The sequence below is a fragment of the Danio aesculapii genome, chromosome 20, assembly GCF_903798145.1.
Source record: "Danio aesculapii chromosome 20, fDanAes4.1, whole genome shotgun sequence".
In the NCBI taxonomy this organism is placed as follows: domain Eukaryota; kingdom Metazoa; phylum Chordata; class Actinopteri; order Cypriniformes; family Danionidae; genus Danio; species Danio aesculapii.
Window position 1 is genome coordinate 9906916 of NC_079454.1, and position 19092 is coordinate 9926007.

Here is a 19092-nt window from a genome sequence, read left to right on the forward strand (position 1 = left end):
AAACACATTCATGTGAAATGGATGTTAAATTTTGGAAAAATCAGTGGGGCAATACTATCATTTGTAGTCATGGCTCTAACCATTCTGCTGGAGTTTTAATGTTATTTCACAAATTTAAAGGTCAAATTCTTGGGACAAAATCAGCTGATGATGGAAGATGGATTATTTTAGCACTTAAACAGGATAACTCAAACTTTATTATTTGTAATATTTACGGTTGTAATTCTAGATCAGATAATAAATCTTTATTTTCTCAAATAACTTTGGAACTAAAAGAAACAATTGTTAAATACCCGGATTCTATTATCGTTCTAGGTGGCGATTTTAATGAGTGTGTTGATAACACTTTGGATAGATTTCCTCCCAGGAACAATGATGGTCTTCATTTAAATACTAATATTTCAGCTTTATGTTCAGAATTTTTCCTAACAGATGCCTGGCGTTTTTTTCACCCTAGTTTATGTGACTTCACCTGGTCTAATAAAAATAGATCCTACCAGTCAAGAATTGACCTCTTTTTGCTCTCCTCTTCAGCTCTTCAATTTGTAAATGATATTTCTCACTCATTTGCTCCCCTTTCAGATCATAAACAAATTATATTAAAAATGTCTGGCAATTCCAATGAACTCCCAAGTTTGCGTGGGTATTGGAAATTTAATAATTCCCTTCTAAAGGATAATTCTTTTAATGATAATATTAAAAATTTATTTTCAGGTATATTTTCCAAAAAATCTGTTGATAGTTATAAAACAAAATGGGAATTTTTTAAATTTAAAGCCAGACAGATTGCTATTCGAAGAAGCAAAGAGCTGAAAGCATCTAAAAACATTAAAATATGTAATCTCTTGAATGAAATGAATACTTTACTGCTAAAAATACTAACTCCAGAAGAAGAATTGCATTTAAGGGAATTAAATATTCAAATTAATCAGGCTTATTTGGACTTGGCTAAAGGGGTGTTTGTTAGATCTAGAGCAAAATGGCTTGAGGAAGGAGAGACTAACTCCAATTATTTTTTTGCTTTAGAGAAAAGAAACTGCAGGAGAAACTCATTAACAGCACTCAATATTGATGATGCCAAATGTACAGATCCAAAAATAATTTCTACTTTTGTTTCTACTTTCTATAGTAATCTTTATACTTCTGAATTTAATACAGATAGTTGTGAAAATTTCTTTAAAACAATTAAAAATCACATTTCCCCTATTGATGATGATTTTAAAGATATTTGCGATGCCACCTTGACACTGGGGGAAATTAAATCTGCATTATTTTCCATGAAGAAAAACAAGTCCCCTGGCGTTGATGGTTTTTCGGTTGAATTTTATATTCATTTCTGGGACCTAATACAGTCCCCTTTGCTCGGCATGTATCAAGAATGCATTAGTCAGAGAGAAATGACTCCATCGATGAAACAGGGCATTATTTCTCTAATTCCAAAATCCGGGAAAGACTCTCTGTTAATAGATAACTGGAGGCCTATTACGCTTCTTACAGTGGATTATAAAATATTGGCCTTGGTTTTCGCGAATAGATTAAAAGTTAAGATCAATAATATTATAGGAGAAACACAGTCAGGTTTTCTAAAAGGTAGGCACATTAGTAATAACATTAGACTTATTTTAGATTTGGTGGATTATGCTGACTTTGTAAATTCTAAAGCTATATTACTTTTTCTGGACTTCTATAAGGCCTTCGACACCGTTGAGCATGAGTTTCTTCTGCAGTCTCTCAAACAGTTTGGTTTTGGTTCCTCTTTTATTAATATAATTGAAATGTTTTATAAAGGGATCACCAGTTCCGTCATAATTAATATGTTCACCTCACAAAGATTTTCTATAAAACGCGGTGTCAGACAGGGATGTCCAATCTCCCCACTTTTATTTATTTTGGTTACTGAATTATTATCATTAAGTATTATGCATAACCAGGATTTAAAAGGTATTTCCATTTTTAACAGGGAGATCAAAATCTCTCAACTAGCAGATGACACCACGCTTTTTTTAAGAGATAAAAATCAAGTTTTTAAAGCCACTCAGATAGTTAAACTTTTTTCATGTGCATCTGGACTAAAACTTAACTTATCTAAATGTGAAATAATGTCTTTGCATAAATGTGATGACAAAATAATTGAAGGTATTCCAGTTAAAGACTCAGTAAAGTATTTAGGCATTTACATATCACAAAATTTAATAGCCAGGCAACATCTTAATTTTAGTAGTAGATTAAAGACAACACAAAATATTTTTAATCTTTGGTTACAAAGAGATATATCTCTATATGGGAGGGTTCTTCTCTCAAAAGCGGAAGGTCTTTCTCGCTTTGTCTACCCTTCACTTTCCTTGTATACAAATGATGGTACTATTAAAAGCATTAATAAAATTCTCTTCAACTTTATATGGAAAAATAGGCCCCACAAATTAAAAAATGATGTGATATCACAATGTAGAAGTGAGGGGGGACTTGAAGCCATAGACTTCTTTAGATCTGTCAATGCATTTAGAATAAATTGGCTTAAAAGATGTTTATTAAATCCAAATTCTATATGGTTTTTCATTCCGAATTATATGTTTAATAAAATCGGTGGTCTCTCCTTTATTTTAAAATGTAATTTCTTGCATAGTAAACTTCCGGTTAAATTAGCCAGCTTTCATCAGCAGGCTCTTCTTGCATGGAAGTTGTGTTACCTCCACAACTTCTCACCCCACAAAACTATCTTGTGGAATAATAAAGATTTAACTGTTAGAAATAAATCTCTTTTTTATCCTAACTGGTTTGATAGAGGCATAATTTATTTACTTTCTTTATTTGATGATTTTGGTAATTTACTATCTTATGAGCGCTTTATGACTGTTCATGACTTTCCTATTCCCTTTAGAGAATATAATACTGTTCTTAAAGCTATACCTACAGGATTAATGCATCTGGTCAAAAGTCATATGCAATACAATACAAAAAATATGAAAGAATCAGCATTAGTACTGGAAGGCATTGACTTTCATGATAAGAAATGCAATAATAAGCATATTCAATTAATTCTTCAGCAAAGAAATCGTATTGCTCCGCGAGGCAAATTTCATTGGGCTGCATTAATTAATAATATAGATTGGAGAAAAGCTTGGTTTTTGCCTCATAAATACTTCCTTCCTAATAAAACTAAAGAAATTCACTTTAAAATATTGCATAAAATATATCCGGCTAACTCATTTGTTTCCAAATATGTTGATATTCCAAGTAGTTGTACATTTTGTGGTAAGGATGAGGAAACTTTAATACATTTATTTTGTACATGTGAATTTGTTCAGAAATTTTGGTTTGACCTCTATCGTTATTTAAACACCCCTCCTACCTTTGCACAATCTTTTAGTTTAAAAGAAATTATTTGTTATTACTCAGAATCTTCACATAAATCTAAAGAATTTATTTTCAACTTTTTTATCTTGTTTGGAAAATTTTTTATACATAAGCAAAAATGCATGGCTTCAGTCCCTACTTTTCGACATTTTCTGATTGAAGTTGACTCACTGCTCAAATCTTTCCGTATATGTAAAAACAAAAAATGTGTCAGATTCCTGGTCCTATATGAAGAACTGCTGTCTACGGACTCTGATTTGAGGTAGAACGCTTTCCCAATGCTCTTAATTTAATTTCATACACTTTTATACAATTATAATTTATTCACCCCTTCCTTTGTTTTGTTAATCTCTTTTTTTTTTTCTTTTCTGCAGCTAATGTAATTTGTATTTTCTCCTTTGTATGTCTCTTATATCGATCTCCTGATTGTGGTTGTATATTTGCATTCTTTAATAAAAAAAAAAAAAAAAAAAAGAAGAGCGAACCATAAAAAAAAAAAAAAAAAAAAAAAAAAAAAAAAAAAAAAAAAAAAAAACAAACGTAAATCTCCAAAAATAATTTTTTGAGAAATAAAAAATAATTTTGCTAACTAAAAAAAGAACTGCAACAGGCAAAAAAATCAAGTAGTGCAAAAAAAAAAAAAAAAAAAAAAAAAAAAAAAAAAAAAAAAAAAAACTAAAATATTTGCAATAAAAAAAACTATATACATTTGCAAAACATTTATTTTATTGCATTACCTTTACAAAACCCGTCCAATCAATTGCAATGTTCATTTTGATTTGCTTTCTAGTCAACCGTGAGTTTGCGATGGTGTTTTCTCTTTGCACTTCACGTTTCTGCGCGTTTTACTTCGTGGCCCTGATTTGACATGGGGAGAAGTCAAAACGGTCAAGATTGACTAAAAACCTAATCAAAATGAGCATTGCAATTGGCTGGATGGGTTTTGTAAAGGCAATGCTATAAAAATGTTTTGCAAATATATATATATATATATATATATATATATATATATATATATATATATATATATATATATATATATATATATATATATATATATATATATATATATATATATATATATATGTGTGTGTGTGTGTGTGTGTGTGTGTTCTTTTTTGTTTGCAATTTTTTTCCTCAAAACGTAATTTTACCTTTGCAGTTCTTTATTTTTTTTTATAAAAAATCATTTTTATTTCTCAAATAATTTTCGCTTTGTGTTTTTTTTATTTATTTATTTTTTCCTCAATACTTTGTTTTGTTTGCAAAACTTTCTTTTATTTTGCAAGTATTTATGGCCCTAGATTGTCTCCATACATTTCAGAAATACTTCATGTAATATTTTTTAATACCTGCCTTTCTTTGGTTGAATAAAATCTTTGTCATGGGGTCAAAAAACAAACAAACAAAAAACAAACGTATACTTTTGGGGATATTTGGTGAGTGCGATTTCACATAGTTCACATGTTCCTGGACCAAATTTTTAGCATATTCAGTCATGAGAATATGATAAATAATAATAAAATGTATTGTCTAAATTGCAATTTTACTGTGTATTGCAAAACTGGATATTGAAAAGACTCTGATAAAAATATGAACATTATAAAAATCTGTGACCGCTGTAGGCTTATCCGGTGCAGCCTATCAATAAGACTTTATTCACACCAAATAAATAAATATTTATTATATTAAAAATTAAGCTTTCTTTCTCTCTTTTTTCTTTCTTTCTTTCTTTTTTTCTTTCTTTCCTGAAATATATTTACCTTTTTGGTGAACTTGACACATAACAATTCCTACGCTACTTTGCAAATGTGAACATTTATTTCCTAAGTTTAACATAATTTCAGTCTGAATCATTTGATTCTGAATTGAATCAATTACTTTGTTTTGTGATACATGAGCACTTTGTGAGCACACTAACATTTTCACAGTCACTTTAACACAAAACAGGAAACTCAGGAATACTCCGTTTTTTGTGTGTGTTTTGTAATTTTACACACATTTAGGAAAAAGTTGGTTAGTTATAATTAAAAAAAACTCTTCAAAAGGACAGCCTGCTATTTTTTCTTCAAGAGTGTTTTGTCAACAGGTGGTTTGTCAAGCCCACTTACCTGCGGAGCACAACAAGGACTGCAATATGTTTTCAGAAACGTAAAGAAAGTTTCTGGTGCATATGGAGATGAGAGAGTGTGTCCTACAGGTGGTTTGTCAAGCCCACTCACCTGTGGAGCACACCAAAGCCCCGGAGGTTTGTACAGCACAACTGGAGCTCAAGTCTCACCAATTTGGAGCTGACCTGTCCATTTAGAGCTGGCTATGACCTTGTTTATACCCAACTCAAATTTCTCAATCCCAGAATTTTTAAAACAACTGCTCTGTTTTCAGCTCTGCCTGGCTAATACAGTGATGGGTTTGCATTATATAGTGTATGTCATACTTCATATATTGAGAGTTTATTCCATGTGAAATTTGAAAGCTTGAATTTTGAAGAAGCGTGTAAAATCAGAAATAACATCAAAAACCACACGATAGAGACTATTTTATAGCACATGTTTTATGCAGCGGATGCCCTTCCAGCCGCAATCCAACTCTGCGCTGTACTTTAGACCTGCTATCACCTGGTCTGTTGCAGAAGCTATTTAGTTTCTCAAAATAGCAAGGCGTCAATAATGCGCCTTAACAAACCTCTTTTCCAGACCAGAACACCCTTGAGTCTACAAAGTGGCGCAATTGATTTGCTATTTAAAAAACATGGCAGAAAACAGGAAAATTAGGGTTGCGTTGGTCTGAAACTAGCAACACATCTTGGAAACAAGTCTTGCGCCTTATTGCACCGGGTGTATGATGTGCCCTTTATTTTGTCTCGCATTGTGAACATGAACACCAACAGAGGGTGCTGTCTGCAAACAGATTCACATACTTTCTTTTAGTTTTGGGTGATAATGTCTGCGTTTCTATAATGGCTGTGTTTCAGTACCCGTTAAGTGGCCTCGCAGTGTAAACAGACATATTCAAGATTCAGTACAATGCAAAATAAGTTGCTAGATAATCTAATAAAGTTCAAGAACAAATTACAGTTCTGATCTGGGAACAGTATAGCTTACCAACCACATTAAGAGTTGGTCTTAACGACCAAGGGGTACTTGCTCACATAAAAACAACTATGGTAATTCACAGTAAATACTACAATGTTTTAACCATAAAGTAACCAGTGACGATTCTGGTAGGCCTACAACAATAGCAGTATAAACAAATTACCCACTAAATTACACAAAATTTATACAATAAATTGCAGTATAGCATACGGTATAAAACCCATTAAGTAGGCTCATATACAGTAGGCCTATCATCAGTTCACCAACAAAGTCTTGTAAATGACACACTTTAACATGATTTAAAAACCTTTCCTTTTTACTATAAATTACTGGTATCACCCCCCCCCCCCCCTCTCTCTTTTTTAGACTCAAATTAGAGTAAAACGACTTTAGTTGGTCATTTTACAGCTGCTACTTTAAACAGCAACAGATATAGTCGTAAATGGGCATTAGCATAACTCTTCTCTTCATAATCTCAGATAGTGGGTGTCTAGTATAATCTATTGCCCTGTTAGGACTCAAAACACACTAGAAACCATTAAAATGTACTAGTCTTAATGGTTAAACGTTGATGGTTTGTAATGTTTTGGTTTGTAATTGGTCACTTTAAGCTTTGCTGGTTAGCAATTAGCCACATAGTTAAAAGGGGGGCATTAGCAAAACTATTTTTCACCTTATAATCTGAGTTCCAGTGGGTCTCTATTGGTAATCTATTTTCCTGTCAGAGGCATATGTCCCAAATACACAAGAAACCATTACAATATTTTGGTCTTAACCATACCCTGATGGTTTTGTAATGCTCCCATGCTATTTGTAATTGAAATGTGTACAGTTTTCTGTCTGTCAGAATCAAGTCAAGTAAAAACAGGTTTATTGGCTAGAGATTATTCAGTAACTGTTAAAATAAATCATGAATATGCATCTTTTAAACTGGCATTACTGGAAACAGGATGCATGTGTGCATCATTTGAAAAGATTAACCAAAATCACAAAAGATTGTTGATTTGAAGACTACTACATCCAGCAGATTTGTTTTTTTCTAAAATGTCTTCCAAAAGAGCTTCATCTTCAGGTAATAATCAGAAAGAAGTCAGTAAAACCAAAATTATGTTTTATTTTGTAGTGGTTGATTTGAATACTTAAAAATATATCAAAACTGCTGAAATTCAGATTCATCATCACATAAAAAAATTATATTAGCAAATATTTTCAATCTGTAAGTTTAAACTGCAATAATAGCCCACAGTATTGCTGTCTTATCTGTGTGTTTGATGAAAATTATGTAAATTTTGGTCTTTCTAAAAACATAAGAAATGTTAAAGGGATAGTTCACCTAAAAAAAATTACAATATCATAATTTACTGTTGTTTTGTTCTGTTGAACACAAAAGAACATATATTAAAAATGTTGGAAATCTAAAAACATTGACTTTTATAGTATTTGCTGTGAAAGTCAATGGTTACATTTACAACATTCAACAAAAATATCAACAGATGAAATAAACTCAAAGTGCATTTAAACAAACAGAGGATGAGTAAATTGGGATTTTTTTTGGGTGGGGGGGTGGGGTGGGGTTAACTATGATTTTAATTATTACATTTTTTTATAACATCAATTTTTTTCACTGTTGTCTCAGGGTTTTCTATTTACACAGCAGCAAACTCAAGCCAATATCTCCTGTCCAGCCATGAGCCCGACTGGAGGGCCTTGTGCTCCCCTGTTGTGTTTTGGATGTCCAACGGCAGATCTCATGTTTATATCGTCTCAGGTAACTGTACAGTGTTCACTGATTCACACCTACTTTCCCTCAGGCCTCTCATACATCAAATACTGTAATACAAATCATGGTTTTCTTCAGGCGGACGCTGCTCTTTGACCGAGCAGCCTGTCAGTGAGCAGTTTTGTCCATATGTGTACTCTGAGAGTGAGTGGAGGTGAGTAGAAATGATCCAATGTCCTGTCTTATACTGTACTTTTGGCTAAAGGGATAGTTCACCCAGAATAAAAGTTCTGTTATCATTTACTCTTCCTTCATTTGTTGACCCAAAAATTAACTCCAAATTACTTGTTCCAAACCCGAGGTTTTTTTTTTTTAGTTGTTGTTCCGTTAAATACAAACATTTTGAGTAATTTGTAACTGTAGCAATTTACTTAGTTGGGAAAATAAATAACGAAGTTGATACAGATTTCCAACATTCTTCAAAGAATAATATTGTCAGATTGTGAATAAGCAGGCCCATAGCCTTTTATGAACCCATTTATGTTACGAACTCCAATTTTTTAAGGCTTGTCTAGGGAAGTAGTTAGCAACATAAAAGGATACGCAACTCAAAAAGTACAATTCTCTATTTATTTAGAGACCAAAAACACGTGTCTATCAAAATAAAATGGCAACAAAAATATAAATAATTAATTTAACAATATTAACTAAAATAATTACTTAAATAAACAAACATACAAAGACAACATAGATGAAACATGATCAACAAAGATCATGCAACAACACCAGCATGGCTCCTCAGCATCTTTATAGATAGAAGACGGCTTTAAGATACATTTAAATTTTAATTAGAATTTTAATTAGGTGGGTTAATTCTGACTGAGGAAAGTTTAACGAGCTGGCCATTTTTTTTTTCTTTGCCCATAGGGTACAGTTTTTATTTTAAAACAAGTTTTACCAGATTTTTTTTAAATGATGGATTTTATAAATGCTAATCTCATAACAGTATTTATAAAACTGGATTAACTTACAGTTTAAATCCAAGTTTGTAACTAAATACTTCGTATTAAAATAGTATGGTGAGCACTTTGACAAAATTGTAGGAAATATTTTTGGTGCATCAAAAAAGTGTGGTTATGATCACCACCGACAAGCTGATCCAGCAAAGATTAGTTCTTAAAATGTCACTAAAATGCATAATTAAATAGAAAATGAGGCAAATAACAGCAAAAGATCTACTTTTTCAGAAAAAAAAAACCACCCATTTCAATAAGCTGGCTACTGGCCTGATAAGGTTTAATGGAGAATTCATATTTAGCGCCCTCTGAAGGGAGATTTTGTTTTGTCTCGAATAACCAATGTGAACATCAACAGAGGGCGCTGTCTGCAAACAGATTCACATATATTCTTTCACGTCACTTTAGTTTGTTTTTTGGGTAAAAATGTGTACGTTTCAGTTCGTCAGTACCAGCACAAGTGGCCTCACAATGCAAACACAAAACAAGATATCCTGAAGTAAAAATAAAAACAGCTACTGACTTCTATTGTTTTTTGTTCCTTCTATGGATGTCAATGCTGCTTTCCAACTTTCTTCAGAAAATATGTCTTATGTTGTGTTTAAGTTTAGAGCAACTTGAGATTGAGTAAATGGTGAAGAAATGTTATTTTTTGGGTGGGCAAACTATCATTTTATTATAATGCCTCTGTATGTTCAGCAGTTTAGAGGAGGTGGATCTCTGCAATGGTGTCTCCGCACTGCAGCTGCTGGAATCAGAAGGAAACGCAGAATATCCTGAATGTCAGTCTGACCACTGTGAATAAAGTCACTACAAAAATGATGCATAGCAGTAAATAAATAATAAGTATATGTTAATCTGCAGTTGTACATTTAACATTAACAAATGATTTAACAAGTTAGCAAAATGTTTGTCAAATTGGGGCTGAATGGCTGGAATTTTTGAAGTTAATGTTTTAGTTATTAAAGTCTGCAAGAATCAGAAGCTGCTGAGACTTTTATTTCAGTATGTCGATGTCCTTGCAACTGAAACAGAATATTGAGTAGAGAGCGGGGCTTTCTTTTTGCACATTATTGCCTAATAGCAAACCAAAGGTAAGAGGGGCGTGGTTAGGCATGTGGCTGAAGATGTCAAACTGACATCATCAGAGAAGGACTGACACTCCAAAGGCAGAAACAAATGGACAAACTTTGATTGAAGATTACCACAAGATTTTTTTTTTCCAGTAGATAACTAGCATGGATTAATTGCTCACCTAACGAATAAAAATCTGCATTAGCAAAATAAACATTGTAAATTATGATTTCACACAGACTTTTAATTTGGCATCGACTAGCTTCAGGTGAAGTCATCAGTAATCAGTAACTCTCACATGGTTGTCCACTGAAGCTAAGCAGGGCTGCACCCGGTCAGTACCTGACCACAAGGGAAAGCTATAGGTTGCTGCAGAACGTGGTGTTAGTGAGGCCAGCAAGGGGCACTCAACCTGTGGTCTGTGTGGGTCCCAGTATAGTGAAGGGGACGCTATACTACTCAGTGAGGACTGTCTTTAGGATAAGACATTAAACTGAAGTCCTGACTCTCTGTGGTCTTTAAAAATCCCAGGATGTCCTTTGAAAAAGAGTAGGTGTTTAACCCCGGCATCATGGCCAAAATTTGCACCCTGGTCTCTGACCATCCCCGTATCATAAATGGCTTCATCACTCTGTCTCCTCTTCACCAATCAGCTGGTGTGTGGTGTGCTGTCTGGCACAAAATGGCTTCTGCACAATGGTGGTGGATGAGGAGATTCCCCCCAAAAATGTGTAAAGCACTTTGAGTGTCCAGAAAAGCGCTATGTAAATGTAAGGAATTAATTAAAACACAAGATGCAATTGATTTGCAACATGCCACAATTTGCAATTTATTTGCAGTAAAAAAAAAATACAATTTGTGTCAGACAGCTCATAACACATTGCAAAAACAATGCAGCATTAGCGCTGACAAATTTTAGTGGAAAACAAATTCATACTAATTCAACACTGTAGAACATTAAACCAGTGACGAACCAAGGGACTTTCAGAAAGGTGGCCATTTAAGATGGCAGTACTCACTTTGGAGTGCCACTGAAAATGTCATTATGCCGACATGGCTCTCAACCAACCTTAAAATCCCTGAGAACCGGAAGCTGCAATCGTAATTCTTTTCGTATTGTAATGCAGTTCCTAGAGACACTTAGAATTTTAAATATGCAAACCGTGGGGATGACTTGTTTTTTTCTACTGCGAGCTGAATGGATGTAATAAAGTAGGCATTTTATTCAGAATGATCGGGGAAGGGGTTTTAGAAGAGTTTTTACAAGCTAACAGATTCTTCCTGCTCATCATTTCTGTTTATTGTCAAAACTGACAGGTGGAGCAGCGTTAGACACGCCCATTACCTCAAAATCACGTAATCTGATAAATTAACTGAAAACAATAAGGAAGAGCATTTTCACACTTCAATTAAAGTTTTGATTTCTTGGGGACTTTGAGTGAAGTTTTATAAACTAATTTTGAGAGGAGCACGTGATGTGATTGATCACGACTGGTCTCTCATCCGTAATCAGTAATAATCCAATCAGATTGATCCAAGCTTTCAATGAATAGACTGATTTCCCCCTACTACCTTATCTTCGCTTTGGAAGAATCCCCCTTCCACCCTATCTCCTCCTTTTTCTCCCTTTTCCAGGAGGAGCTCTCGAGACCTTCCTGAGCCTTGGGCTCAATTATCGCCGAGCTCAGGGTTCTCACCCGGGACAGCATGTCAAATCTGCTATTAACGCTAAGCATATCTCAGTGTGAACTATTGAAATTACTTTAAAAGTATTGTAAGTGCCCAAATCACAAGGATGTACTGTGCAATTGCTACTATGTTTGTTTAAATTAAAAGTAATGTAAAATTGACCAAAAAACGAAGTCATAATTTTGATCAAATCTATTTGATCAAATAAAACTTGAGAAGGGCGTCACGGTGGTGCAGTGGGTAGCATGATCGCCTCACAGCAAGAAGGTCGCTGGTTCGAGCCTCAGCTGGGTCAGTTGGCATTTCTGTGTGGAGTTTGCAATGTTCTCCCCGTGTTCGTGCGGGTTTCCTCCTGGTGCTCCGGTTTCCCCCACAGTCCAAAGACATGTAGTATAGGTGAGTTGGGTAAGCTAAATTGGCCGTAGTGTGTGTGTGTGTGTGTGTGAATGAGAGTACATGTTTCACATTGATGGGGTACAGTTGAAAGGGCATCCGGTGTGTAAAACATATGCTGGATATGTTGGTGGTTCATTCCGCTGTGATGACCCCTGATGAATAAAGGGACTAAGTTGAAAAGAAAATAAATGAATAAATGAATGAAAGAAAGAAAACTTTGAAACCAACATCCACACCTGCATTTCATTGCCTTGTACTTGTACATGTGTGATGACAATAAATTGAATCTAATCTAAATCTAATCTAATATCTCTAACTATTTATGGCCATAAAATGAAATCAGTTCATATAAATAAAACTTTCATTTTTAAAAAATCATAAATTGAGCTGAAATACACATCATTAGACTAATAAACAGTGGTGGAAAGAGTAATGAAAAATCTTTCTTCAGTAAAAGTTCCATTATTTGCCTAAAAATGTAGTACAAGTAGAGTAAAAAGTAGACCTTTTAAAAGTACTCAAGAGTGGTGAGTATTACGTTGTAAAAAGCTAATGCATTTACATGTAATTTGTGGATGTGTGTAAACGTAATATTCTGTAGTGCCCAGCAGGCTAAAGACGCTAATATTAGGCTAGGTTTAGGTTGTGATGTCAGGTGACCAAAATTCAAGTCTTGCCAGTGTCTAAGGACAACATTATTTTGATGTCCAATAACAACATCAAATGACATTGATATTTGGTTGATTTTGGAAATTATATTTGTTGTAAAGTGACCAAAATCCAACGTTGAGCCAACATCTTAAACCAACATCATATTGACATCAAATACTGACAATTATTTGTCAGGTATGGCAACCAAAATCCAACATCTGATAGACGTCATTGTGATGACATCCACACAACGTCAAGCTATAACATCATTAGATGTTGATATTTGGTTGATTTTAGATTGGACTTTGGACATTGATGTAGGCCTGATGTTTGGTTCTGATGTCAACCCAATTTTTATTTACAAACAAAATGCAACGTCCCCATGATGTTGGGGTATAACGTCAGTCTAACGTCATGGTGATGTCTTGTGCCTTCTGGGTTTTTAAGGCCAGTTCGGTCATCATAAAGTAAACATCCATCATCTTCTCATCAGTGACATGCATCTAAACAGTCTCTGGCTCATTGCGTGTAAAGATATTAGAAATCTTGGACACTTTTTAATGTTTCCAAACAGTTTGCTGCAATTATAAATCGCCCATGTTTTGAGATAGTTCATTACGATGCTCACATACCTTCTATGTGTGATTTGATTGGACAGGAATAGCAGGACTGATTTTTCTAATCCCCATAGACAAGAAAAAATTAAGTAGTGACTGCAGGTTGAAGGAAAGAAGTGGACTAAAAGTACTGATACAGCACCAAAAATGTACTCAATGGAAAGTTAAAGTACACATTTTTTAAATGACAGTAAATTACACTTCCTGAGAAAAACTACTCAATTACAATAATTTCAGTATTTGTAATTAGTTACTTTACACCACTGCTAATAAACAATGAAAATATATATTTATTTTTGATTTAGCTTACTTGAGATGTTCAAACTCATTCCATGTCACTTCAGTGGTTCAAACGTAATCATACGAAGCTCCAGGACCGTGTCTGTGCACCAAATAAAGTTAAATAAAAATGACTTTGTTCACCTATTTCTTCCACATCAGACATGGTGCACATTTACTAGGGGCTATATGATGCTTGTTTTTGACCGCTGACTCTAGTGCAAATACTGTTTGTTGTACTGCCTGTAGTAAATGTGCTCCCTGACCTGATGTGAGAGAGAAGATATATTTTCTGGTAAACAAAAGTGTACTTGGATCTTTTTATGATTACAGTTGAAGAAACTGAAGTCACAAGGAGTTTTTAAAAATGTTTTTGGTTCCTTTTCTCGAACATTTCAGGACCCCTGTGGTCTATGGAGGAGCTCTCAGAATTCATCTAAAATATCTTAATTTTTGTTCAGAAGATGAACGAAGCTACCATCACACTGAAATGACATATGGGTGAGTAATTAATAACCCCTTATTAATCTTTTAAGGTGCAGTGAATATTCTTGACCTTTGTTCCACAACACCTCTCTTTATGCTCTTTCTATTCTATTCATCACCATAACCGACAGATATAAGGCTCTTTATATGGCATGATACATGAATCATGAGATCTGATCTGCTGACTCAAACATAGCAGGCGCAAAGTATGGAAAAGGCCACTGGGTTTTGTTAGGTCATGGCCTGCTGTTCAGAAACAAATCAGATCACAACGTCATGGATGTGTTTCAGTCAATTTTGCATCATCACACCATATTTACAGGAAATTGTTCTGTTATGAAAAAATGTGGTATATTGTCATCAACAGCAGAAAAATATATGGATTATAAAAACGTTTAGAGTTTTTTGTTTACATTTTAGGAAGAGGCTTGGGAGTTCTAAAACATTTCAAACAAAGTCAATAAATGTCATTTAAATGTGTTATTAGTATTATTATTAATAAGACATTAATTAGACATTTAAATATTATTATTCAAATCAGAATTTAATGTATTTACTTACAAACAGAAAACTATTTTGTCCATTTTTTCTTTCTTTCCAGCAAATCTGTAATAAACAAAAGCACAAAATAAAAGCATAACTGCATGTATAAAAAAGCTGATAAAATCATCAAAGCATAAATATATAAAAACAATGAATGAATTCATTTATTCATTAATAAAAGCAAATAGATTCTTCTTCTGTCACCATGAAAAGCCCATTTTTTAAAACACGAATGCGGTTATGAATATATTAAAACACGTGCTTGTTTGTTGTAAAAATTCATCATAATGACAAAAATACTAATTTGTGGCTCTCCTTACTTCTGGGTGTAACTATCCTGCCGTTGTGGCTGGTGTATTCTGGGAAATTTTCTTACCTCTTGGTTTCGAGAGTGGTCCTGAAAAATCTCTGTTCGAAGGGCCCCTTCCCCTTAGCACTATGCCTTCAAGCTAAAGAGAATTGGGACACCCCCACTTCTTCACGGGAACGCGCAAAATGAGGGGTAGGGGGAAGGGCTAAGGGGTAGAACAGGGATTGGGCCTATGTTTCTAGTAAGGATTTGCATGTCGTAAGTTTCTCAAGCCACCATTCATTCATTCATTTTCTTTTTAGCTTTATTAATCTGGGGTCGCCACAGCGGAATGAACCGCCAACTTATCCAGCACGTTATTATGCAGCAGATGCCCTTCCAGTCACAACCCATTACTGGGAAACATCCAATCACATTTCTTCACACACATACACTACGGACAATTTAGCTTACCCAATTCACCTGTACCACGCTTTTGTACTTGTGGGGCAAACCAGAGCACCCGGAGGAAACCCATGCGAGCGCGGGGAGAACATGCAAACTCCATACAGAAATGCCAACTGACCCAGCCGAGGCTTGAGCCAGCGACCTTATTGCTGTGAGGCGACAGCACTACCTACTGCGCCACCGCGTCACCCTCAAGCCACTATAATAAACAATAAATAAATGAAAACAAATAAAACCATAAATAAATACCAAATTTAAAGCAAATAAAAGCATCAATAGCCCAAAAGTTATGAAGTAAAAAAACTGTATATGCATGACTTAAATTGTGTATGCATGTACACCCACACATAAACACAGACATATACAGTTGAAGTCAGAATTATTAGCCTCCCTTTGAATTTCTTCTTCTTTTTTTAAATATTTAAATGTTTAACAGAGCAAGGACATTTTCACAGTATTTCTGATGTTTTTTCTTCTGGAGAAAGTCTTATTTGTTTTATTTTGGCTAGAATAAAAGCAGTTTTAAATTTTTTAAAAACCATGTATATACACACACACATATATATATATATATATATATATATATATATATATATATATATATATATATATATATATATATATATATATACACATACACATGTACATATAAATATATATATACATATATATATACATATACATATACATATATACAAACAAACACACACATCCTTTTTATATACGTCAGGTAATAAAGAAAAAGTACCTTAACATGCTGCACTAAAATAATAATACAATATAACAGCATTTGTTGCCCATAGCAACACAACACCGCACCAGAAGCGCTGGTTGGCTGGTTGTAAGGGAAGGGAAACTGAGGAGTGGGTGGATTTCACACTTCAGCTTCTGGAACAAGTGGTTGGAGGGTTTTCCTGGTATGCGCGTTCTTCTCACACCAGAAGAACTACTCTTTGTTTACTGGAGGACTTGCGCAACTCACTGAGTCTCAGCGACACCCCTGAATAGAAGCCGGGTCGTGACTCACGGTTCAGGTTGAGAACAGGTCTACCCCAGATAAACACACAGCCCACGCTGATCTCTAAACCCTCTCAGACTAAGAACAGTGGGTCAAAAGTGTCGTCCCACAGAGAGATTCAAACCTGGACCTCCCAAAACTCCCTCCATTCAGAACAGAACTGAATCTTCCGCATGCGCAGGAAAACACTCATTCTGTTAAACAGCTCCAGCCAGACTTAATGATAAACCCTAGCCAAACCTTCCAGCTGGAACATAGTGTGCTTTAGAGCTCAAATGTTGAGCAACAATCAGAGGAATGTGCCTGTGTCTATTTTTCACTGAACTCCAAACAATGTGTGGAATTCATAAGGATCTTTGTTTCAGTGAGGTATTTCGAGTACCTGCATGACAAAGCATGCATGTTGGTTCAAGGCGAGTCTTTTCGACACACTTTTTGACGCACAGAGTTGAGTAGGTATCGCCATTGTGACATAAGAGCTGTTGGTAGAAACGGTTGCTATTGTTTTGGCTCCTCCTTTATGCAAACAGAGGCAGTGAGAATTTCAGGTGTAGGAAGGTGTTATAGACAGTATCACATTAGTTAAAACGTTATATATTTGGAGTTTTTTTAATTACATGGCCCGTTCACCTGACTTGCTCAGTTTGAAGGGATATGAAACCATGCAAACATTGAAGTCTTCTGAATGCATATTTGCTAGCATGCACAATTAGTTTCAGTTGATTGGTTGCATGTTTTTTGCTTTGAGTTGCATTATAGGCTGCTTAAAGGTGTAGTTCACCAAAGCTGAAAATTCTGTCATCATTTAGTCATCCTCCACTGATTCCAAACCTGTCTGAGTTTCTTCTGTCAAACACGAAGGAAGATATTCTGAAGAATGTTGGAGAAAACAACCATGGACTTCCTAATTTTGCTCCTATAGAAACTGTAAAAGCAAATACTTAAAACGTGAATACACCCATTGCCTTTAAAGAGCTGATTTTACTTGAAACAAATTAAGTATTTCTGATATAACTTAGAACTATTAAGTTCACTTAACTTAATTTTTTCAATTAGGCACTTAGTTCATTTACTTGATAATTTTAAGGGAAGGTTTACTCCATTTTTTTAAAAAAGTAATTACATTAGTAAAGTAACAACTAATTGCTTTTTCCCAGAGTATTATGGGTGCCAATAAATCAGAATACGTTGTTTTGTGTTCAATAGAACAAAATAAATCATTAAAGTTTAGAGCCGGGGTGTCCAAACTTTTTCATATGAAGGGCAAAAAAACAAATATCACTGATATCCGTGGGCCACAGATAAACCATTTTACGTTAAAATTGCCATGCGTAATTTCCTAATTCATTTCATAATATTAAAAAATAAATAGAAAGCATTACTTTGAATCATATTAACTAATGCAGTATAACTTATATAACTTAACTTAATGCAATAAAAACAATCACATTTACAACACAGTGGAGTTCAATGCTGAATACACTAGTCAAGCAGAATCTGCCTTGATTTGCTCTGCATTGTCCTCTCTCTCTGTCGTATGCACATTTTAAACTAAATCTGATTAATTTACACCATTTACATTAAAACATTTAATTTCAGATAGCTTTTTTTATAGCTTAACAATAAAACAAACAAGTATAAGTTTACATCAAATTTGAAATGACAATCCCTAAACCATTCTCAGATGGCACGGGGGGCCAAATTAAAGGTATGGGAGTTTGGGCATCTCTGGTTTAGAAGCACTTGGTGAAGTTTGTTCCTCGCCACTGTCACCACTGGCTTGCTTGGTTTGGGACTTGTGGAGCTGCACATCGATGGATTTGCTCTTCAGTGTTTGGATTTTCATTTCAGCAGTGAAAATCAAACCCCACTGAACTAAACTAAACTGAACTTTAACTCTGAAAACTGGACTGAAGCAGTTTTAATTTACTAGAACTTCTTTGTGAATCTGCTTAGACACAATCTACATTGTAAAAGCGCTATAGAAATTAACATGAATTGAGTGTGAGTAAAGAGTGGTGTTATGGAAAATTGTAAAAATTATGTGAAAAATGTCAAATATTTTAAGGGGGAGTCCTGTACAAAAGTGCAGGGGAATATAGTGGATCCCCCCCTAAACTTGTGGAACATTGTGGGGGCTTCCAGGTGGGACGTTTCACTTCAGTCACATTGAACTGACTCAGCCAGTTTTACCCTGTTCATATTCATAAGATGTCAGAAATTAGAATTTTGGGGGCGGTGGGGGGGGTTGATTAGATTCAATGTATTTAAAAAGGATTGAGATTTAAATGTTCAAATCACAGAAATCAGTTTAGTTCTGACACAATAAAAATGTAAAGTTATTTTTCATTTAAAAATTCGGACAATTTTTTTAAAACTTTGCATTATAACTTGCAG

General features: G+C 34.4%; 1 long non-coding RNA gene across 1 annotated transcript; it reads left to right on the top strand.

Moving 5' to 3' along the window:
* The first annotated feature begins 8097 nt into the window (after nt 1-8097).
* On the top strand, nt 8098-9986 carry LOC130247732 (uncharacterized). Its single transcript, XR_008839573.1, has 3 exons — nt 8098-8217; nt 8308-8383; nt 9888-9986. It is a non-coding gene; the product is annotated as an uncharacterized LOC130247732 (long non-coding RNA).
* Nucleotides 9987-19092: the final 9106 nt, after the last annotated feature.